The 23373-nt window shown below is 32.1% G+C and overlaps 1 non-coding gene and 1 pseudogene across 1 annotated transcript; both read left to right on the plus strand.

Moving 5' to 3' along the window:
• The first annotated feature begins 11307 nt into the window (after window positions 1-11307).
• LOC114925780 (nucleosome assembly protein 1;3-like) lies at window positions 11308-20353 on the plus strand (annotated as a pseudogene).
• LOC112774562 (small nucleolar RNA snoR2/U65) lies at window positions 18184-18333 on the plus strand. The gene has a single exon (XR_003189045.1). It is a non-coding gene; the product is annotated as a small nucleolar RNA snoR2/U65 (small nucleolar RNA).
• Window positions 20354-23373: the final 3020 nt, after the last annotated feature.

Below are 23373 nucleotides of genomic sequence, written 5' to 3' on the forward strand. Positions count from 1 at the left end.
TCATATGTCAAACATCATTAACAATTTCCAACTACATTACCAATCAATCAACACCAATATCACATTTATCAACATAATTTCACTCCTCAAATTCACAATTCATTTATTCTCATCATATCACTATTAATAATCATTTCATCAAACATCATCATACAATCACATCCAATAACTCAACAACCATTCAAATTCAATCCTATCCTATGGGTCCCTAGCCTAAGTGTCCATGAATATTATATACTACATAGAGGAAACCGAAACCATACCTTGGCCTATTTCCAATATAAATCAAATGAGCTTTCAACCAAAATCCAACCACCAATGTAGCTCCAACAAGCACCAACAAGCTCCAAACTCACAATAATCAAGCTATATACATATAAACTACTACAAAATCAACCTAGGGCTCAACATAAATCAAAAGTTCACAAGAGATCAAAGCCTCTTACCTTTCCCAATATATTTGGACGGCAAAACCCAAAGCTAAGCAAGGATTAGAGTGAACCTAAACATCAAGAATCACAACAACTCACTTACTCAAAAACCCTATGTACCCGAAATTTTGAAGAGAAGAACTGGAAGGATTTCGAGCTTACCTCTAGAGTTTATTGGATGAGTTTTGAAGAACTCTTCACAAGAAACGCGTAGCCGGTGACGGCACACAAATCGGAGCTCTATAGCTCAAGATATGAGTTTGGGAAGATTGAGGTGAATAGGGTTTTCTTCTTCCTCTCCTCCCTTTCTCAATTTCTGAAGTGTGTGTGTGTTTATGAGGTTAGGGTTCATTAAATGAACCTTTATATATGTTGGACTTGGGTCCAACTTAGGTCCGGTTCAACCCGTTAGCGTTTTTAGCCTGTTTGGCCCAACTTCGGGCCAAACCTTTAAAATTAACGTCCGATTTTTTATTTCTACTGTTTTTCTAAGATTTTTTACTGTTTCTACTTTTTCTCGCGCAGCACCGGACAGACTTGAACTGGTTCAATCGGTTCAACTTCCAGTTCGCAGTTTTTCACGATTTTTCGCAAAAAACACATTTTCTGACTCAGAAAGACCCATTGAATCTAAAATTGATGTTTAAAGCCTCAAATTCTCACTCTAACTTTTCGGAATCAAATTTGGGCATTATAACCACTTAATTAACCGGTTCGATTAATTGCGGTTCTTATAGAAGCTGCTACTCAAAGATGTTAGATATGCTCCAGATGTTCGCTTGAATTTGGTTTCAGTTAAAAGGCTTGATAATGAAGGCTTTATAAATACTTTTGGCTTTGGACAATGGAAGCTTACTAAAGGCAACTTAGTGGTGGCTCGAGAAAAAGGTACTTCAATTTTGTATGTGATGCATGCCATGATTGCAAGAGGTAGTGTGAATGCGATTGAAAGTAAAGAAGTTTGTAGCTTGTGGCACATACGACTTGATCATATTAGTGAAAAAGGACTTAATTGTTTTGCTTGAAAGGATGCTCTTTCCGGTTTGAAGAATGCAGAATTGGAGAAATATTCTCATGGCATGGCTGGCAAACAAAGAAGATTATCCTTCAAGAAGCATCAACCTTCAAGAAAATCAGACTTCTTGGAATTGGTGCACTCCGATATTTGTGGTCCTTTGAAGGTACGGTCTTTTAGTGGAGCTATTTACTTTATTAATTTTATTGATGATCATTCAAAAAAGCTTTGGACTTATGCCTTTAAAACAAAGAACCAAACTTTGGAAAAGTTCAAAAAATTCCAAGCTTTGGTTGAAAGGCAAATAGGTAAAAAGCTTAAATGTATTCGCAATGATAATGGTGGTGAGTATTGTGGACCATTTGATGAGTATTGCAAGCAGCAAGGCATTAGGCATGAAAAGACACCTCCTAAAACACCTTAGTTAAAGGTTTGGCAGAAAGAATGAATAGAACATTGATTGAAAGAGTTAGGTATATGCTTACTGAAGCTAAGCTACCTAAAGTCTTTTGGGGTGAAGCGCTACTTACAGTGGCTCACGTGATTAATCTGAGTCCTACAGTTGCTTTAAATAATGATGTTCCAAATCATGTTTGGTCGGGCAAAGATGTCTCGTATGGTCACTTGAGAGTCTTTAGATGCAAAGTATTTGTTCATGTTCCAAAGGATGAGAGGTCCAAGTTGGATGTGAAGACAAGGCAGTGCATTTTTATTGGGTATGGTCAAGATGAGTTTGGTTATAGGCTTTATGATCCAGTTGAAAATAAGCTTGTAAGGAGCCGTGATGTAGAGTTTATTGAAGACCAGACCATGGAAGATATTGATAAGGTAGAGAAGAGTCAATCACAAGAGAGCAATGACTTGACTAATGTAGATCTAGTTTAGCCGTCTCCTTCATCAGAACTAGCAGAGAACCAAGATCAGGAGCATATGTAGCAAAATGAGCCTTTGGTTCCTAATGACCAAGAGATGGGAGATCCGATTGATGCTCCAGTTTATGATGATTCTGATAATCAACATGAGCTACCTGAAGATCCACCAGGTTTCCATCCTAGGAGATCTACTAGAGAGCGACGACTTTCAACGAGGTATCCATCTAATGAGTATGTGACATTTACTGATGGATATATGACCTTGACTGATGGGGGAGAACCTGAATGCTATGCGAAAGCTATGGAAGGCGACGGCAAAAAGAAATGGTTTGATGCAATGCAAGATGAAATGAAATCCTTGCATGATAATCAAATATTTGAGCTTGTGAAGTTGCCAAAAGGAAAGAAAGCTTTGCAAAATAGGTGGGTTTATAGGTTGAAGCATGAAGAAAATTCTCAGTGTCCAAGGTACAAGGCTAGATTGGTGGTCAAGGGCTACAGGCAAAAAAAGGGAGTTGACTATAATGAAATCTTTTCACCGGTTGTGAGAAGATCTTCTATTAGAGTTGTTCTGAGTTTGGTTGTAAGTCTTGATTTAGAGATAGAGCAGATGGATGTGAAAACTGCTTTCTTTCATGGTGATCTTAAGGATAAAATTTACATGGAACAACCTGAAGATTTCATGGTAAAAGGCAAAGAGGATCATGTTTGCAAACTAAAAAAGAGCTTGTATGTCTTGAAGCAAGCTCCAAGACAATGGTACAAGAAGTTCAAGTCTGTTATGGCATAACAAGGCTACAAGAAGACTACTTCTGATCATTGTGTATTTGTTAAACAGTTTGCTAGTAATGATTTTATTATCCTTTTGATATATGTTGATGACATGCTTATTGTTGGTTAGAATGCTTCTAGGATTGATATGTTGAAGAAGCAACTTGCAATGTCATTTGCAATGAAGGACCTTGGGCCGGCAAAGGAGATTCTTGGTATAAGAATCAAGCGTGATAGAAAGGAGAAGAAACTTTGGTTGTCACAGGAGAAATACATAAAGACAATGTTGCACAGGTTTCGAATGGAGAAAGCAAAGGCCGTTAGTACTCCTCTTACTACACACTTCAAATTGAGTTGCAAGTAAAGCCCATCAAGTGATGAAGAGAAGAAATACATGGAAAAAGTTTCATATGCGTCAGCCGTGGGTAGTTTAATGTATGTTATGGTGTGCACAAGTTCCATATTCTCATGTTGTTGGTTGTGTTAGCCGTTTTTTTTTTTCAAACCTAGGAAGAGAGCATTGGAATATTGTAAAATAATAATGAGATATCTTTGTGGTACTTCTAACATGTAGTTGTGTTATGGAAGTGATAAGCTTATTCTAGTTGGTTACATTGACTCAGACATGGCAGGAGATATTGATCTAGAAGGTCCATTTCAGGCTTCTTGATCAACTTTGCGGGGGGAGCTGTGTCTTGGCAATCTAAATTGTAAAAATGTGTTGTTTTGTCTACTACCGAGACCGAGTTTATTGCCATTACCGAAGCGTGCAAGGAGATGCTTTGGATGAAGAAATTCTTGAAGGAACTTGGGTTTACTCAAGAGAGGTATGTGTTGTTTTATGATAGTCAAAGTGCTATACATTTTGGTAAAAACTCTACTTTTCATTCTCGATCCAAACATATTGATGTGAAGTATCATTGGATACGTGATATTTTGGATGTTGAGTTATTGGAACTTGAAAAGGTTCATACTGATGAGAATCGTTCTGATATGATGACCAAGGCATTACAAAGATGGAAGTTTGAAGTTTGTTGTTTAATCACCGGATTGGCGGTTACCTCCACATAGTCGTGAGGGAGAGATTTGTTGGGTTTTTGGATTCCCTTCCTATGCGGAGAAAAATCCAAAATGTTAGTATTCAAACCCATGAATAGTTGAAGTGGTTGAGGTGAGTTAGCGTTGAGTAAGAGAGGTCTCATTTGCAAGAAGAACACCAAACACTAGAGATAGAGAAGAGAAGAGAGAAAGTCATTTTCGCACAAATACAAGGGTGTCTTTGTAAACTGGTCGCTACAGATTCATTAACCGTTGGATCGAGTTCAAATTTGGACAGTGTGTTTCAAACATTAGGTTCTTTGTTTTCAGCGTTCGGATCTTTGATTCAATGTCTGTAGCTAGAGATATTGGCCACGCACAGCAACTCTGTTTTTGTGGTATTTTCATCTTCTTGTTCTTGTTTTGTAAGCTTTGAAGCTTGGGTTGTTTGGCTTGTTGTATGCACGTTTTGTGCAGTAATTTACGAATCTCTTGTATCCTATTTTTCATTATACTGAAGCTATTTCTTAGTTTTGGTGACTTGTGATTTTTACTTCTCACATTGAAGAGGTTTTTCACGTTAAAAATCTTAGTGTGTTAGCTTGTCTTTAATTTCTAATTTATGTTATTTTTTCGCTGTTATTTGATATTATTGTGCTGATATTAATACTTGTTGTAAGTGGATATTGTTGCTCATCTAATTCTTACAAATAGAAAATTGTGTATTTTTATTCCTATCACACACAATAAAGCCTTACATTCATTAGGAATAAATTAAATAAAAAAATAAATAAAACAACTCATGTACGTAGGTTCGTCGCCTTAAAATTTTTAAACTAGATTCAGCACCCTAAATCTATTGATCTGTCTATTGGATTAAATATGTTTGGTTTTACATTGTCCTCCCTAATATGCAGAAAATTATCTTTTTTATTGTATTTTCAGTTTGATAAGTTAAAGACTAATTTATTGTATATTTGAATTCAATCAAAAAATTTATCGTTAATCAATAAATTACTACATAGATAAAATAAAAGTTATAATTTGAACATTTATTTAAATAAATAAGTGAGTAATCAATTGAGCAACCCAAATTAATTTCCTAACATGTACATACTACTGATATATATCAAGCTTTTGCTAAAAATATTTAAAAATAATATATGTATATCAAAAATTAATTATCAAATTAATTATTATATATATTATTTTATATTTTGATATATATTTTATATGAATAATTGATTTAATAATTAGTTTTTCGTAGATATAATTAAAAATAAAAGTACCAGAGGATCAATACTTTTAATTAAAAAAATAGTTAATACTAATTTAAATATAAGATAAATGTAAAAAAAATATTCGTCACCTAAATTTTTCTAAAATAATATGTCAAAATAAACCACATTTTTTATCTAGTGATTTGGGAGGACCCTATCCTCTGAAAGAAATATATAAAGTTTGAATAATGTTTTGGATTGTTTAACACCCGTTTGACCTAGACCGCTAGTTCTTATGTCGACGGCTAATTTTGTTATAATATATGATATCCCAATGAAAACAAAATTGCACTCACTTATTGTGGCCTGGTTTGACGGCGGTGACCCTTTCTTTTATTTAATTATTTGCTTATTTTTTCTTTTTTCTTTTTTTTTTGTTTGCATTACTCGTGTGTTCATCCTAGTACATTAAAAATGGGGATGGAAACCACACGTTGAATAAATTTGTGGAAGACTAAGGAGAGTATTTAGGAGATTCTTTTGCAACCTTTTTCAACATGAAAACGATTTCAACTTACTAAAATAGTAGTAAAGTAAATATATAGCTATGAAGTGTATAATAATAATAATAATAATAATAATAATAATAATAATAATAATAATAATAATAATAATAATAATAATAATGTTGTGTGTTTGAGTGTCTGAACAGAATACGTTCACATTCTAATAAAAGGATGTCAATACTCTTAAGAAACCCAAAGATAATATTCGTAGCTTCTCAAAGAGAATAGAATAAGTACCCAAAAGGACCGTCGTTAAAGTAATATTATTTGGTTTGTTCGAATATACTTCTTTCCTTTAACAAGTTCATCGCTGGGTGGTCAAAGTATTTTAAAATAATTCTATCATCTAAACATTTGGAAAATTAAGTAATAAGATTAATGTTATATAACCTATTACATAAAAAGAAAAACACTTCCATGGATTTGAATAAAAGTTATGATGGATTTTTATTGATATTGTATTATTATAAGTGGGAAAACTTAGATATATCCCAAAGTTAGGCATATCATGATGGATCATCACACTATTCTAATAGTCAAATATTTATTAATATTCTACGAAAAGATTGGTGCTATCAGGTCATAAATTATAAACATTCACGGAGAGAAGACTCGTGACAAGAAAAACATTAAAAGAAAGTTTCTAAAATCCTTTTTCTTTCTTTCAGTTCAATTTTAATAATATTAATGTATGAACTCCACGAAAAAATTTATAAAAATAAAAAAAATTATATGATTAGATATTTAAAAAAAAATATAATAATTATTATTTTAAAAAATTTATAAAATTATGATCAAAATCAAAATTTAACTTAAAAATAGTGAGTAATAATTATTTTACACTTTTTTTAAAGTAAAATAATTATATATTGATATAGAATTTAAAATAAAATTAAAATATTTACATTAGAATTCTATTTTTTCAAAGACTTCTCTATAAACAATATTAATGGTTGAATTTGCAGACATTCCTACGTGATTCATAAGTAAAACTTTTAAATCTCTCTTACTCTTAACTATTGAAAGTGCCACATATGGTTGAAAGAAAGAGTGACTCAAACTTTGTTGTTTTCGATCGGCATAAACTTTTATATCCAATCTGCATTATTTAGTGATTATGTATCTTGGCATTAGTGCATGTCTTTACAAGCTAAAATTTATAATTTTATATAACTGCCTATGAAAATTTTGCTAAAAATGCCCCAACCACTCTCTTTATTAGCCGAATACAACATGAGCTATACATTAAATCTGTTTTTGACTGCAGAAATTTTTTTTATGATGAAAAGATTATATTTATTGGATTTTGTTTTTGTTCTATTTTTAAATGAAAAAGTAGAAATTGTTAAGGTTGAAATTATGACAATTATGAGGATGACGATCATACAAACGTGGGACTAAGTGTATGAAAACAGAGAAATAATTGTGTGTATGAATAAAATTAGAAGTACATACTCATTCATCAACACCATTTCAATGGAGCTAATGGATTTGGGGTCTTTGAATCTCGGTAAAGATCAAAGTCTGATTACTTTGACATGAATCTTTCAACATTCTTTTGGCAGTATAATCATCTCCAACAAATCATCGCCTAACCATTTTTTCTCTAGTGAAAAAATAAAAGCAAACATAAATTCTAGTAAGTACGTATGGTAAGATTGTAGGACCACACCTTTTAGAATTTTATAGCAATTAAGAAGAGGTATATTTTTGGGTAAATCATTTTAAAATTGGAGTACATCAAAAATCACATATCCTCCATAATCCAAAAGAAGAAAAAATCTGTTTTGATGATTTAAAAAACGAAAAAAAATTTGAGTTGAAAATAAAACACTTATTCTACATCATAAATACTGACAAATCAAAATGTACCGAGTAAAAACTGGTATGAAAATAAGATCTGAATCCTTGCCTTTCTTGCAGCAGCTCACCTCCATCAGTTACAGATAGAGAGCATTCTAGTGCGACGGCGATCTGAACGACAACAACATCAGTGAAAGTCTCCTCTTGCCGGTCCGCTATCTAACCTCTCTGGTCACATTAGCATCTCTGATCATCGTCGACCTCCTCGCCGGCACAACCCCGTCATCATCCCGACGCTGTATGAGCAACCAGTCTTCTCGTCTTTGCTGTTCTGAAGTTGCTAGTGCCAAGCCGCCGTTCTCTATTGCTGGCGTATATGCTTGCTTACTGGGAGAGAGAAGAACCAAAAAGACTAAAAGAGAACTTTGGGTGCAAGTTGAAATTAATTGTATGAGATCCAAATAGGTTTTCTATCTGCCCAGCTTGGAATCGGGATTAGTCTCCGTAGGTTCATATTTTATTAAGATACAATGGAGGCAAGCAAGCCGACATGGTGTGTGCCCTACTTTTTTATTTCCTTTTATCACCATTTCACAAATTCTATACTTTGTTTGATTGTTGTATAAATTATGGATTTACACTGAGTCGCCTAGAAAATTAATTTATTTTGCTTACGTTTTAGAATGAGTTTAATTAAAAATTTGTTATATAAAATTATTTTATATTTTTAATAAATCAAATCTAATGATGATATTTAGGGACGGACCCACGCATAAGGAAGAGGAGGCATTTGCTCTACAAAGGTTTTTCAAAAAACTAATACTTACACTTATATATATATATTATGTTTATTTTAAAATAAAATATAAATAATTTTTTTGTATTTTATATTAAAAAATATTTTATTAAATTTGATTTAGCATACAAAATAAATAAATAAACTCAAATTATTAGTTAAACAATTGATAATTAAATTAAAATTTAGTTTTTTAATTAAATACAACTTAAATTATTAGTGATTTTTTTTAAAATTATTTAAGATAAAAAAATACATTATTTATATGTTAATATACTGTAATTATTTTAGTTAAAAAATTTATTTATATCATAAAGATTATAATAAGTAGATTTGACAATTAAATATGAGATAATAAAAAGTAAAATAATTGTTTAAATAAATATATAAAAATATAATATTTAGTCATGTTAAAAATAAAAAAAAAGTCGTTATAAATTATCTTTTTCGTTATTTTGAATATTATATTGTACGTATGAAATTATATTTTTATTATTTTAAATATTATAATAAGTGATTATATATATATATATATATATATATATATATATATATATATATATATATATATATATATATATATATATATATATATATTTAGTTCTTATCAATATGTATCTTATTTAAAATTTTAAATATATCTAAACCAAATTAGATTAGTCAAGTGATAGCTTAGTCGTCCGCTTAAGTAAGTATTGGGAGTTTGAATTCCATCTTGTATGTGTCGCATGCAACTCATTGTCGGTCAATTGCAGACTGTTAAATGGAACCCAAATTCACGATGAATTAGTTCTTAACTTGTTGGGTATCGTGGAAGGGGGCGCTTAGATAAAGATGTCAAAAACGTCTTTTTTTAAAGATATTTTTTAAAAATTAAAATTTAACACATATAATCAATTAAACAGTGTTATTTTTATTGAAATTAGACCGAACAAATCAGTTTATCCAATAAATTAATAAATTAAATTTTGAGCCGGTATAAATTAATATTTTTTATTAAAAATGACTACAATGTCTCTATTATAAAAAAACTAAAATACCCATATTAATTTTAAAAATTCTAAATCCTAACTATATCACGACAGAGAAGAAAAAGGGCTAGAATTTAGGATTCTCAAAATTAATATATATAATATGAGTATTTTAGCCATTTTCTATAATAAGGGTATTATAGTCATTTCTTATAAAAAATAATATTAATTTATTTAGCCTAATTTTAACAAAAATAACACGATTTAATCTATTATATGTGTTAAATTTTAATTATTAAAAAATTAGAAAAAAAGATATTTTAGACGTCTTTATCGGAGTGGCTCCCATCGTGGAAAGCAAAAAAAAAATCTATATCTAAATTTTATTATATTTTTGTCCCCACTACTAAATTTTTCTGGGTCCGTCACTGATGATATTAGTTAATAATACATAGAATAATTCCGTTTAGAATGAAGAAATTTTGTCTTATATTACTTTTGCTTACGAAAATATAAAACTTAAAACTTAACAATTCATGGAATATAAAAGACTAAGAAAATAAGGTGATTTATAAATTATTTTTAATTTATATAATATAATTAAATTTAATAAACTCAATTAGAATAAACAATAAATTATTTATTTATTTCAGACTTTATAAATGAATAAACCAATTAACTAATATAAGGAATTACAATTAATGTAGTAAAATTAATCAAGTATTATATACTATAATAAATTACATTAATATTTAAATATATAATCAAATCAATTAGCTGATATAATTAAATCATATCAAAATACTTAAAAATGCACCATTCTTAATTTAATACTATCTATACTATATAAACCACATTTAAATCCATTTTTCCGTACGTATATAATTTAAAGTAATTTATAATTTATTTGATTGAATATTATAATGTAAAATAATTTATAAATTAACATTAATTCATATATAATATATAATTAAATTTAATAAATTTAATTAGAATAAACAATAAATTATTTATTTTATTTTAGACCTCATAAATAAAAAAACCTATTCACTAATATAACAAATTACAATTAAGGTAGTATAATTAATTAAGTAATATAAATTATAATAAATTATATCAATATTTAAATATCTAATCAAATCAATTAATTGATATAATTAAGTCATTGTAATAAATTAAATTGAATGAGTTAAAATAATTAAATCGGAAAACACTCTCCAGAGCATGCCACGTTAGTTCCATCATTAAGTGCAGAAATTCGATTTTTATATAATAAAATAGATTTGTCATAAAAAAAAGATTGTTGAGTTTAGTAAATTAAACTACGATTAAAATGATGATTAAATATTATTGGATTAATGTTAAATTGTTTGTATGATATATTTGGTTTAGTGTACAGAAAATTTAATTTAACCGATGCTGGCCCAAGAAACTATTACCGAAGCCCTAATATACACACAATGGTCCAAGAAATTAATTCTGCTATCATTACAATTCTTTCTATCAGAAACAAATCAAGCCTCTAGTCAAATAAAAAAAAAAATCAAATCTGGCCCAAATAAAGATCCAAATCTAATTCGGTGGTCACATCCAAATTCATATCACTTCAACCAAGTCACTAATTAACCGAGTAAACAAATTGAAATTCATTTGAATTCATTTTCACATCTTCCGAACCAGCAATCTTTCTCTTCTCTCTCTTCCTTTTCTTTTCTATCACATCAATCTCTGAAACGAGAAGAAAGAAAGAAGAAAGATTTGGAGCTAGGGCAAAAAGAAGAATGATAAGCTAACTTCCATTTTCAAGCAAGAAGAGAAAGTGAAATGGCTACAAACGGAGGAAGATCTCAATACAACAGAGAATCACAAAAAAGGTAATTTTTTCATTTGTGCTTCACCAAGAAACCGTGAAGAAATCCTCTGTGTCTCAACCAACATTCAAGAAACTATGAAGATAGTGAAGTCAAAGGTGCTCAGTGGTTCATCAACGGCCAAGAAGCAAACTTGGGACCAAAGATAGAAAGCATGGTCCAGATTCAAGAAGCTTGAAGAAAAAGGATGAAAGTGAATTGTTGGTTTCATGTCAATGCCTTGGTCCTCTCTCTCTCTCTCTCCTTTGATCACACCGCTGTGGATTCTGATTGTTGGAGAAGAAGACAAACCAAGTGTTGAAGATGGTTCAAGCCCTGGAAGCTTTACTCCTCTATAATAGCGGTGAACGGCCAAGGATTGAAAAAAGAGAGAAAGAGCACTGGTTTCGATTACAGCTCCCCTTGAGCTGTTCTTGTTCTTCTCCTTCATGGTTTTCATTTTATAGTTCTTTTTCTCAGTTTAGTATGTCTGAATTTCATTGAAAAAAGGAAAACATGGTGAGGTTTGTAAAAAAAGCCAATGAGAAGAAAAAAGCAAAGATCTAGACTTTGAGAAAAAGCCTAATTTATTTCAAAAATCCTTTGTAAGTATTTCTGTTTTGTGTCATGATCCTGTGGAGATTTCCTTGCAAGTTGGGTTACCACTTTGCAGTTGAAAGTTAGGGTGAGTCCTAGTCAAATTCAGGTTGGGTTAGAATTTGGACGTGTCTCAGATAGGATTGGGGTATATCCTAGGGAGAATTGGTAATTGTAATCTGATGAAAAGATAGTGAAATTTCTTCATTATTGTGATAGAGATTGAATGTAGGCTACATTGCATTGGGTAGCCAAACCAAGATACATCTGTGTGTCACTCTCTACTCTATTTTCTGTTACTGGTTCTGCTACAAAGGAGACAAAAATAAAGTGTCTCCTAATTTCTCTACTTTGCAACGCTTCACTATTACTATTCTTTTAAGCAACTCTGTTTTGGCTCCTACCGCATCAGGAGACAAAATTTATGTATCTCCTGCATTCTCTCAAAAGAAAGCAAAGTTACAAGTCTAGTTAAAAGAGGTCAAGATTCAATCTCCCATTCTCTTAGCCACTGATTATCATCATATTATGACGATTTAAACAATAGTACTTCGTCTAATCACTTGAGTATCTGATACTTAACACTTCTCTAAATACTGTAGGTCTTGATGCAAGATTACATGCATATATAGACTCTGATATAGAATTTATGTCCAACTCGAAACTCTACACTTATTTGTATTTGTAGTCGTTAGGGTCACTGGAACCAAAAAGCGTTGGGTCCACATGCATAACATCAAGGTCCAATGAAAAATATTAACTAAAATATTCTTGCAAATGACTAAGAAGGAAATATGGTGTTAGTAAGATAAATTGTGCTTGTAGAATTCTAGAAAGTTGAACTTTTGAGACGAACTCTGTCTCTTCATCACTACTATTATCAGAACTACTTTAGACCCACTCCTTGTCTGACTTTGAATCTTCAAGAAATCTAACACCACGTAGTTCTAAAGATGCAATTCTTAGGCCACCAATTTTGTTTTTTACCTGCGACTTGGTCCGTTCCAGAACTCTGTCTCTGTGGACCTGAATACGAAGATGAAGAACTATCACTAATATTCACTAACTCAATTGTCACATGACAATCGAACATATAACAGTTGGTACATACTCATCATCTTTTAGCCAAACCACTTTATATCGCACACTTCAATTACTAAAAAAAGAATCTCATACCCTAATTTTTTTAATATGGTTAAGTTTAACTATCCCCATAATCATCAAAATATAATTTTTAACCTCAACCAAATATTGAAACTGGTAAATATTTATGAAAATTTTGCATTTAAAATTTGCACCATCATCGTTACATCCTATAGTTGCGTTCGGATAAATAACAACGATTAAAGATTCAATAGTCATTTGGTTCAAAATTTGAGTTTAAGATGGAAAAAATAATAGAACAAAAAATTCAATTGTAAGCTATTCAATTTAGCATTATCTTTGCCAATTTCGCAGCTACTGCTTGCAAAATCTTGAAAACTTATTTTCTTTCTTATTTTTGCTTTCGATGCATGCTAAAATAATGGGACACTTCTATTCTTTTTCATTTTCTTTATCAGTGTATGCGAAAATGAGAAACAATTATTAGCCAATTTCATTGGCTCTGACAGTGAAAATAAAGAAACGATCGATTTTAGTCAATTTTGTTTCCTTTGGCAAAAAAATAGGAACAAAGTTTTACCAATTTTATTGTATGTATGTCACTGGTAGTGAAAATGCGAAACAATATATTCTCACCCATTTTCGTAGATATGGGGAGGATCTAAAAATTTTAATATGAAAAAATTGAACTTTACACAAACTTTTTAATTCTTTTTTTGTGTGTTATATTCTTTCACTATATAAAAATAAATTATGCATGATACACGTATTTATTGGATTTTTTTTAAAAATATTTATCAACATATAAAAAAATCTTCGAAATTTTTTTCAATAGTTAGTTACATAAAATGATAAAAAGACACAACTACTATATAAAATTACAAAATATTATACTTTTATAGTGTTTTTAGTTAAAAAAAATTATTATATATCTTATTAATTAAGATAGGTTCTTTAAAAATTTTAAAATCTTAAAAATAAATTATAAACTATTAATTATCTCAAAGATGTTAGTATCTGTATAGAATACAAGATGCAGATCTCAAATAAAATAATAGACAAAATAAATTATGATAAAAAAAGATAAGGTAAAAGTTTTTCTTTTAATAATATATGTTTAAAAAAGAAAAATTAACATTTTTGTCAAAAAAAGAACGTCTAAAATGAACAATGTGATTAGTGACATATAAAAATGTAAGTTATTATTGATTTTTCATATAATAATATAAAGATTAAATATGTTAATATTTATTATTAAAAAATCAAATAAAATTTTAAAAAATAAATGTAAAGATGAATATATAAAAACTAATTTAAAAAACTTACAAAAACTTAAATATATAATATAAAATTAATTAAGTAAAATTATTACTGAAATAAAAAATTGAAACTAAAACTCATCGTATAATAAAAAATAATCGCATATAAAATTATTAAATCACATATCTTATATAAAGATTTAATTGTTTAAAATTTTGGAAGGCCAAAGTTATTACTGGCCCCCATTGTATATATCTGCCTCTGTTCACAGATAGTGGCTGCAAAACTTACTAATATATATTGCCTAGATTTGTAATTTGCATAAATTTTAAATAAATTGAAAAATAATGATACTCTCTCTCTCTCTCTCTCTCTCTCTCTCTCTCTCTCTCTCTCTCTCTCTCTCTCTCTCTCTCTCTCTCTCTCTCTCTCTCTCTCTCAAATTGTAATAAAATAACTTTTTTTCCTGCTCTCATCGAGACACTTCACCATTGGCCATTGGCTCTAGTTCTTTTACACTCAAAAAAGAAAAAAGTTTCTCTTCATGTCTCCACAAATACGACATGGCTAGCCATTGTCAACATGTATAATTGTATTGGTCAACTAATTAATTATAATGCAACCAGCATTATGACTTAGATAGATGATTTCTTAAATGAAGTTTTTTTGGCAAAGCGGCAACTTTGGAAGAACTGAAGTTCTTATATAATTATTGCTTGTCAAGACATTTACATATGAAATAAAGCTTCGTTAGTTACAACTTATTATTACAACTCACGTAAACTTGTATAATGTTGTTCGAACTTAGCCACCAATAACATACAACTTTGTTTTGAACCTAATCGGTTAGGAATTAATGTTGGGTATTTTGGCGTATAGTTTCATGTCTTATTGCATTATACGTGCAGACGTGCCTATACCCAAAATAGATATTAGCTTCTTAAACCACGAGACCAGAACATAGAAATGAATTAATATTAATATTTTTGTTACTCCCTTTTGGACCACATTATTAATTATACCTTAATTGGACCAACTGGCGACTTTCTTTGTTCTTAATTACTTTAATATCTATAGTTATTAAACTCGGATTAGTTATTTGGGTTCCTGAATCAATAGTTCAACTAGTAAATTTTTATTTTAACATGCCGAATATAAATATAATATTAAAGTGTTTGCTATGGTACGATAATAAATTCATACGTACCGATACATTTAAAATATAGACAAGTAGTAATAAATTACGTGGAATTTATTTTTTACATCAGTATTTAATTTTTTCTTTTTTAAATATATATTATATCACCACTTTTACTAAAACATCCTTTTAATTAAATAAAAATAAAAAATATTTATTTTTTTAATTTTATAAAAATACTTAAATATCCTTTTTTTATATATTAGACAAAAATTACTCTTTTAGATTAATTAAATTGTTTAATTTTATAATTTTAAAATTTAAATAATCTAAAAAATAAAAACAAAAATACATTTAACAAAATCATTTGTCTCTTCATAAATCCTAATCAATCATTCATACCAAAAAAATTAATTAAATTTAAAAAATACTAAACAAAATTACTTTGTTCTTTGTTTGTTGGGTTCTCACCCAACCTTCATCTCTCATTGTTCATACAAAAAAAATGTCATCTGAAAAACTGAGAAAAAGATAAAAGAACAGAGCTTCATGTCTTCATCTTCTTGGGTTTCTCACCAGCACACTCTCAACGAACATCTCTCATTCCCAATTCTGAGACTCAAACTCTCTCTTCTCTCTCACTGCCACTAGAGTCAGTACAAGAAAACAGCTCTATTGCCACGCTTTTAAAGCGTGGCGAAAAGCTGAAAAAAGCGTGGCGATAGCTTTTCGCCACGCTTTTTGAGCTACCGCCACGCTTTTGAAAGGGTGGCCTCTACAAGCGTGGCAGTTGCTCTATCGCCACGCTTTTGGTAACCTATCGCCACGCTTTTTCTTTTGCCACGCTTTTTACAAATGGCAACCCGTTAAAGCGTGGCCGTATGTGGGAGATATGGCCACGCTTTTGAAGCGTGGCGAAAAAACGTGGATGAATCTCTATTCAATCGCCACCCTCACAAAAGCGTGGCCATTGACCACTTTTGGCCACGCTTTTAAAGCGTGACAAAAAAAGCGTGGCCATAAGCCTTTTTTCTTGTAGTGAGTCTCTCTCGGTCTCACTAGAGTCTCTACTCGTTCACACTCACCGGCGTCTCGTTGCTCTTCTCGTCTCGTCGCCGGCGTTTTAACGTCTCGCGGCCTTCCCTGGGCTCCTCCTCGCCGGCGACAGAAGCAACTCGTCGGATCGTTGTCGCTCGTGGTCTTCTGGTTTCAAGTACTCGCCGTTGTGAGTCGCCGTGGATCGTCGACCGTCGTAGGGTCGTCACTTGCTTCGTCGCTCGTCCTCTTCTGGGGTTGGGTCCTCTTCGTCACCCAGTCGCCGTTGGTAAGTCCATGCATCATTACTTCCCCTGTTCTCCCTTTCTCAGATTCCCTTCTCCCTGTATTTTGAGATGATGTTGAATTGGTAATCAATTAATTTGTTAGTGATTGAATCTTGAATTTGTTGCTATCTTACTGAATAATCACAGAGTTTAAAATTTTTTTTCTTTGCTAAAAATCATCAGAGTTGAATTTGTTACTGATTATCATTAAACCTTGAATTTGTTGCTGGCTTGCTCAAACACCCCCTATTATGTTTTCTATGCACTACTTGTGTATGTTACAGTTTTCATATGATCGGGCTTACAATTTGTTGCTGTCTTGCTCAAACACCCCCTATTATATTTATCTCTACAGTTTTCATATTGTACATTGCTTCATGATTTCAGTTTGTTTTGCATGATATACTTCAACTGATAGCTTATTTCCACTAAGGTAGTTGGTGATATCAGTGCACTTAGGAGGTTGTATTATAATATGTACAAATTTTCTTATTTCACAAAAATAGTTTTGCACTTGGTTGACTCGGTTAAGTAACAATAGAAGAAGAAAGTATGTAATGCATGAATCGTAATAAAATAATGGCCTAATTAAGCAACAAGATCCATTAGTTTACCTTAGGTTTCTTCAAATTTATTACCATGATAATATTCTGGGGTAAAAATTAAGTGAAAGATTACCGTGCGATTTTTAATTTATGCATGTTAAAATTGCTGATTATATCTCCCTTTCAAGTGCTTGTGCTATCACCTTATAAAAAATTAGGGGTGGTTCATAAGGCTGTATCATTACAAATGTTGTTGACGTTGTTTTTATTGTGCTATTGACGCTGATTTTGAATAAAATCTTGTTTTGTTAATGTATTTATGTCTTCATTTTACTACCTAGTCGGTCCCTTTTTTTAATAGTATGTTGTGGCTGTTCTTGGATTGATCATGTCAATGAACAGTGGGTGATCATTCTTCAATGAGTTTTTCAATATGGAGCACTTGGGAATGTTGTTTGGCAAGGACATCAGATTCACCTGAAAATTAAATAGTTTCTTAATTCAACTTCATAAGGCTGCTATGGTGCTAAATTTAGAAGAGTATATTATTCTTCATATGTGTTCATTGTGTTATTATTAGTATTGTTGAGTACTTGTGTTACTTGGACTTTTTGCAAGGTCAACATGATGAGCTAGAGGTAAAATTTTTTGAGGAGAGAGCAGCTCTTGAGGCCAAGTACCAAAAAATGTATCAGCCATTGTATACAAAGGTACCCTAAGTAATCTGTTCTTGTAGAGTGTGAAGTTGCATATGATTTTGCATACTGTGTCTGTTTTGTATACTTTGTGAAGCTTAATTCTTCCATCTGCAATATTAGAATTCAAACATCATGGTTTTGAATTTTATTGCAATGATGGATGTTCAGTATATTTTCTTATCTCCGGCTCTAATGCCACGTTGCTGGTAGCTTCAAGCTATGACCAATGTGCTATGATTGGACCAAGAGCAAGAATGTTCATTTGTTTCACATTTTGATAGAACCTGCGGATCTTAATATATTGTGATCTGCGGAGCCGTTTTATGTAATCCTTTTGCCAAAAAAAGGAAAAAAATCTGTATCCCTCAACCATTTCTTAATGGATGTAGCGCTTTGAGATAGTTAATGGTGTCACTGAAGTTGAAGGAATAGCGGAGGAGAAAACCGCAGATGTTGAAGAGAATAAAGGTACTAATTACAAGATCACACCTTTTCTTTAAATAGCATTTCAATTCATTCACTGATAACATTTTGATTTGGTTTTCTAGAAAAAGGAGTACCTACTTTTTGGCTCAATGCAATGAAAAACAATGAAGTGTTAGCTGAAGAGGTTAGTTGGTTCTATCAATAGTAACTCCTTTTTTTTTAATGTTTATTTTATGTCTTGCAACCAAGTCTTAGTGTTAGCTTAAGAGGTTAGTTGGTTCTATTCAATAGTAACTCCTTTTTTCTCTTAAATGTTTATTTTATGTCTTGCAACTGAGCTAATTTTAAGTCTTTGTGAAATAGATTTCAGAGCGTGATGAAGGTGCTCTCAAGTTTCTCAAAGATATCAAGTGGAGCAGGATAGACAACCCAAAAGGATTCAAGCCTGAGTTTTATTTCGATACCAATCCTTATTTCACAAACACTGTTTTGACAAAAACAAATCACATGATTGATGAGGATGAGCCAATATTGGAAAAAGCAATTGGGTGAGCTTTTTTTTTCCCTTTTCTACTTTATTGTGCAGTTTGCTATCCACAACTCTATATTGTGTCACAATGGGTTGGCTTTTTCTTAAATAAAATTTGGTGGTTACTTTTTCCTGTAGGACTGAAATTCAATGGCACCCAGGGAAATGCTTGATGCAGAAGATTCTTAAGAAAAGTCCAAGAAGGGTTCAAAGAACGCAAAACCTATTACAAAGACTGAAAACTGAGAGTTTCTTCAATTTTTTCAATCCACCACAAGTTCCTGAAGATGATGAAGATATTGATGAAGATATGGTAAATCTTTTTATTTCATTTTATTTACTTTTTACATTAATTTGTTATGAAAGTCTTTAGTTTGAATCTTTAAGAGGAACACAAGCAGAAGTAAAAAATTTGTAAATTTGAAAACCTGCTGTTTAGCTGTTAGATATGACTAGATTATTTGCCAGAGCTAATTAATATTCTCTTTAACAGTCCGAGGAACTTCAAAATCAGATGGAGCAAGAATGACGTGCGGATTTTCGTTATTTGCCATTTTGATGAACATATTTTCATCGGTAAAGAAATTCACAATAAATTCTCGTTGCAAGTATAGTTTCTAAACCAACAAAAAATCCTTTCATACAAAATTTTGGTTGTCACAAGTAACAAACCCCTAAAAATAATAACCGAAGTATTCAAACCTCGGGTCATCTCTTAAAGGAATTGCAGGAAAGTGTTCTTGTTATTGATTATGGGACAAGTATTTTGGGGTTTTGGATAAAGGACAAGAAAAGTAAATTGCAAGAATTAAACTAATAGCTAATAAAGCTCTTGGCAAGGTATGAGAACTAGAAGTCTTATCCTCATTATCCTTATCAATTGTGATGAGAATTGTCTATTGCTCCCAGTTAGTTAACCTCTAACTATGAAGGAAAGTCAAGTGGATAAATAATTGATTCCTCAAGTCCTAGTCAACTTCTAAGGAAAGACTAGCTTTAGAGGGATCCAAATCAACTAGCAACTTTCAATTATCAATCAACAAAGGAGTTTGATAACTCAAGACTATGACATTGGGCAAGATTACTTGTTTCCCTCCATTCCTTCTGCTATTTTTCGATGTTGTTTTCTGAATCCAGGATTGATGAATTCTCATATCACACTTGTTCAGGTCAACAATAAGGGATAAGATTATACCTCATGCTTTGTCATGGTTTACTGGTGAGGCCATTCAGGGAGAGGAGTTTGGAGACCTGGAAGATGATGATGAAGACGACATTGAAGAGGATGATGAAGAGGATGATGATGATGAGGAAGATGAGGATGAGGATGAAGAAACCAAGACCAAAAAGAAGGTATTTCATGTTAATTGCTTTGATATGCTGAAACACTTGAAATGCTGAAACACTTATATTTATATCGTTTAGGTTAATGATTGTACAAGGATGCGACTTGCGTTGGATTTGATTCTAAGGCCCCACAACTATTTGATTCTAAGGCCCCACAACTAGATGCTACATGATGTCATTGACTCTGCTAGTAAAAATTACAATAAGTATAAATAAAAGGATTGAAATAAATAAATAAATAAAGATTCTGGTTGCTCAACTCTCCAGAGTCTTTCAACTTGGGACATTGGTGCACGAAATCGTGATCGTTCATTCCTTAGTAACGGCGCCAAAAACTTAATACGCACGTTCATAATCTTAGTTTTTTGTCACAACTTCGCACAACTAACCAGCAAGTGCATTGGATCGTCCAAGTAATAAACCTTACGTGAGTAAGGGTCGATCCCATGGAGATTGTTGGTTTGAAGGAAGCTATGGTCACCTTATAAATCTCAGTCAGGTGGATTCAATTAGTTATGGAGATTTGATAATTAAAATATAATTAAAATATAAAATAGGATAGACATACTTATGTAATTCATTGGTGAGAATTTCAGATAAGCGTATGGAGATGCTTTTATTCCTTCTGAACCTCTGCTTTCCTACTGCTTTCATCCAAATCATTCATACTCCTTTCTATGGCAAGCTATATATTGGGAATCACCGTTGTCAATGGCTACATCCCGTCCTCTCAGTGAAAATGGTCCAAATGCGCTATCACCGCACGACTAATCATCTGTCGGTTCTCGATCATGCTAGAATAGGATTCAGTAATCCTTTTGCGTCTGTCACTACGCCCAGCACTCACGAGTTCGAAGCTCATCACAGCCATCCCATCTCAGATCCTACTCGGAATACCACAGATAAGGTTTAGACTTTCCAGATCTCAAGAATGGCTGTCAATAATTCTAGCCTATACCACGAAGACTCTGATCGTAGATCAGAAGGCTAAGAGATATGCATTCAAGCTTGCTTTCATGTAGAACGGAAGTGTTTGTCAGGCACGCGTTCATAAGTGAGAATGGTGATGAGCGTCACATAATCATCACATTTATCATGTTCTTATGTGCGAATGAATATCTTAGAGAAGAAATAGGCTTGAGTTGAATAGAAAAACAATAGTACTTTGCATTAATTCATGAGGAACAGCAGAGCTCCACACCTTAATCTATGGTGTGTAGAAACTCTACCGTTGAAAATACATAAGAACAAGGTCCAGGCATGGCCGAATGGCCAGCCCCCTAAACGTGATCTTAGAACATAAAATTAGTCAAAGACTAACCAGAGATGTAAATACAATAGTAAAAAGTCCTATTTATACTAAACTAGTTACTAGGGTTTACAGAAATGAGTAAATGATGCAGAAATCCACTTCCGGGCCCACTTGGTATGTGCTTGGGCTGAGCGTTAAAGTTATCACGTGTAAAGGTCTTCCTTGGAGTTGAACGCCAGTTTGTAACTTGTTTCTGGCATTTAACTCTGCTTTGCAACTTGTTTTTGGCTTTTAACGCAAGAATAGGGCAGAAAACTGACGTTGAACACCAGTTTGCGTCGTCTAAACCTGGGCAAAGTATGGACTATTATATATTGCTAGAAAGCCCTGGATGTATACTTTCCAACGCAATTGAGAGCGCACCATTTGGGTTTCTGTAACTCCAGAAAATCCAATTTGAATGCAGGGAGGTCAGAATCCAACAGCATCTGCAGTCCTTCTTCAGCCTCTGAATCAGATTTTTGCTCAAGTCCTTCAATTTCAGTCAGAAAATATCTGAAATCATAGAAAAATACACAAAATTCTAGTAAAGTCCAGAAATGTGATTTTTAATTAAACACTAATAAAAATATACTAAAAACTAATCAAATCATACTAAAAACTATGTAAAAACAATGCCAAAAAGCGTATAAATTATCCGCTCATCACAACACCAAACTTAAATTGTTGCTTGTCCCCAAGCAACTGAAAATCAAATAGGATAAAAAGAAGAGAATATACTATAAATTCCAAATATCAATGAAACTTAGCTCCAATTAGATGAGCGGAACTAGTAGCTTTTTGCCTCTGAATAGTTTTGGCATCTCACTTTATCCTTTGAAGTTCAGAATGATTGGCATCTATGGGAACTCAGAATTCAGATAGTGTTATTGATTCTCCTAGTTCAGTATGTTGATTCTTGAACACAGCTACTTTATGAGTCTTGGCCGTGGCCCTAAGCACTTTGTTTTCCAGTATTACCACCTGATACATAAATGCCACAAACACATAATTGGGTGAACCTTTTCAGATTGTGACTCAGCTTTGCTAAAGTCCCCAATTTACAGGTGTCCAGGGTTCTTAAGCACATGATGCGCATAAACTAGTTATGCTACGATTTAGGAAATTGCACGATCGGCAAAATTCCTTCCGGCAAGTGCACCGGTTATCGTCAAGTAAAAACTCACAATAGAGTGAGGTCGAATCCCACAAGGATTGGTTGAGTGAGCAATTCGGATTAGAAGTGTGTTCTAGTTGAGCAGAATCAAGATTGAGGTGAGAATTGCGGAATGTAAAATTGGCGGGAAAAGTAAATGACAAGAAATTGAAATGGCGGAATCTTAAATTGCATGAATTAAAGAGCAGAAACTAAATTGCTGAAATTAAAAGGGAATGGGGTGGTTGCATGAATTGAGTTGCAGAATGTAAAGAGAAGATGGAAATCAGAATTGGGGGATTCATTGGGTTATAGGAGATATTGAGATCTCCGAATCAAAACATGTTTATCTCTTCCTCAAGCAATGCGTTCATTGAATTTTGCTTGGCAATCTTATATGATTGGATCCCAATCCCTTGGCTCACCAATTCTCTCTAAAAATGAACAAATTCCCAATCCCTTGGTTTAAATGTTCATAAGAAGAGATGATGCTCGATCACTGATTATACCACACAGTTTCATGAACCACAATTTGGTAGGATTACATGTCACAATATCCATCCAAACCCCAATCCAATTCACTGTGAGAAAGCTTCTCTAGCATGAATCCTCCATTCCTTTCCCAAG

Source organism: Arachis hypogaea, chromosome 18, assembly GCF_003086295.3.
Source record: "Arachis hypogaea cultivar Tifrunner chromosome 18, arahy.Tifrunner.gnm2.J5K5, whole genome shotgun sequence".
NCBI lineage: Eukaryota > Viridiplantae > Streptophyta > Magnoliopsida > Fabales > Fabaceae > Arachis > Arachis hypogaea.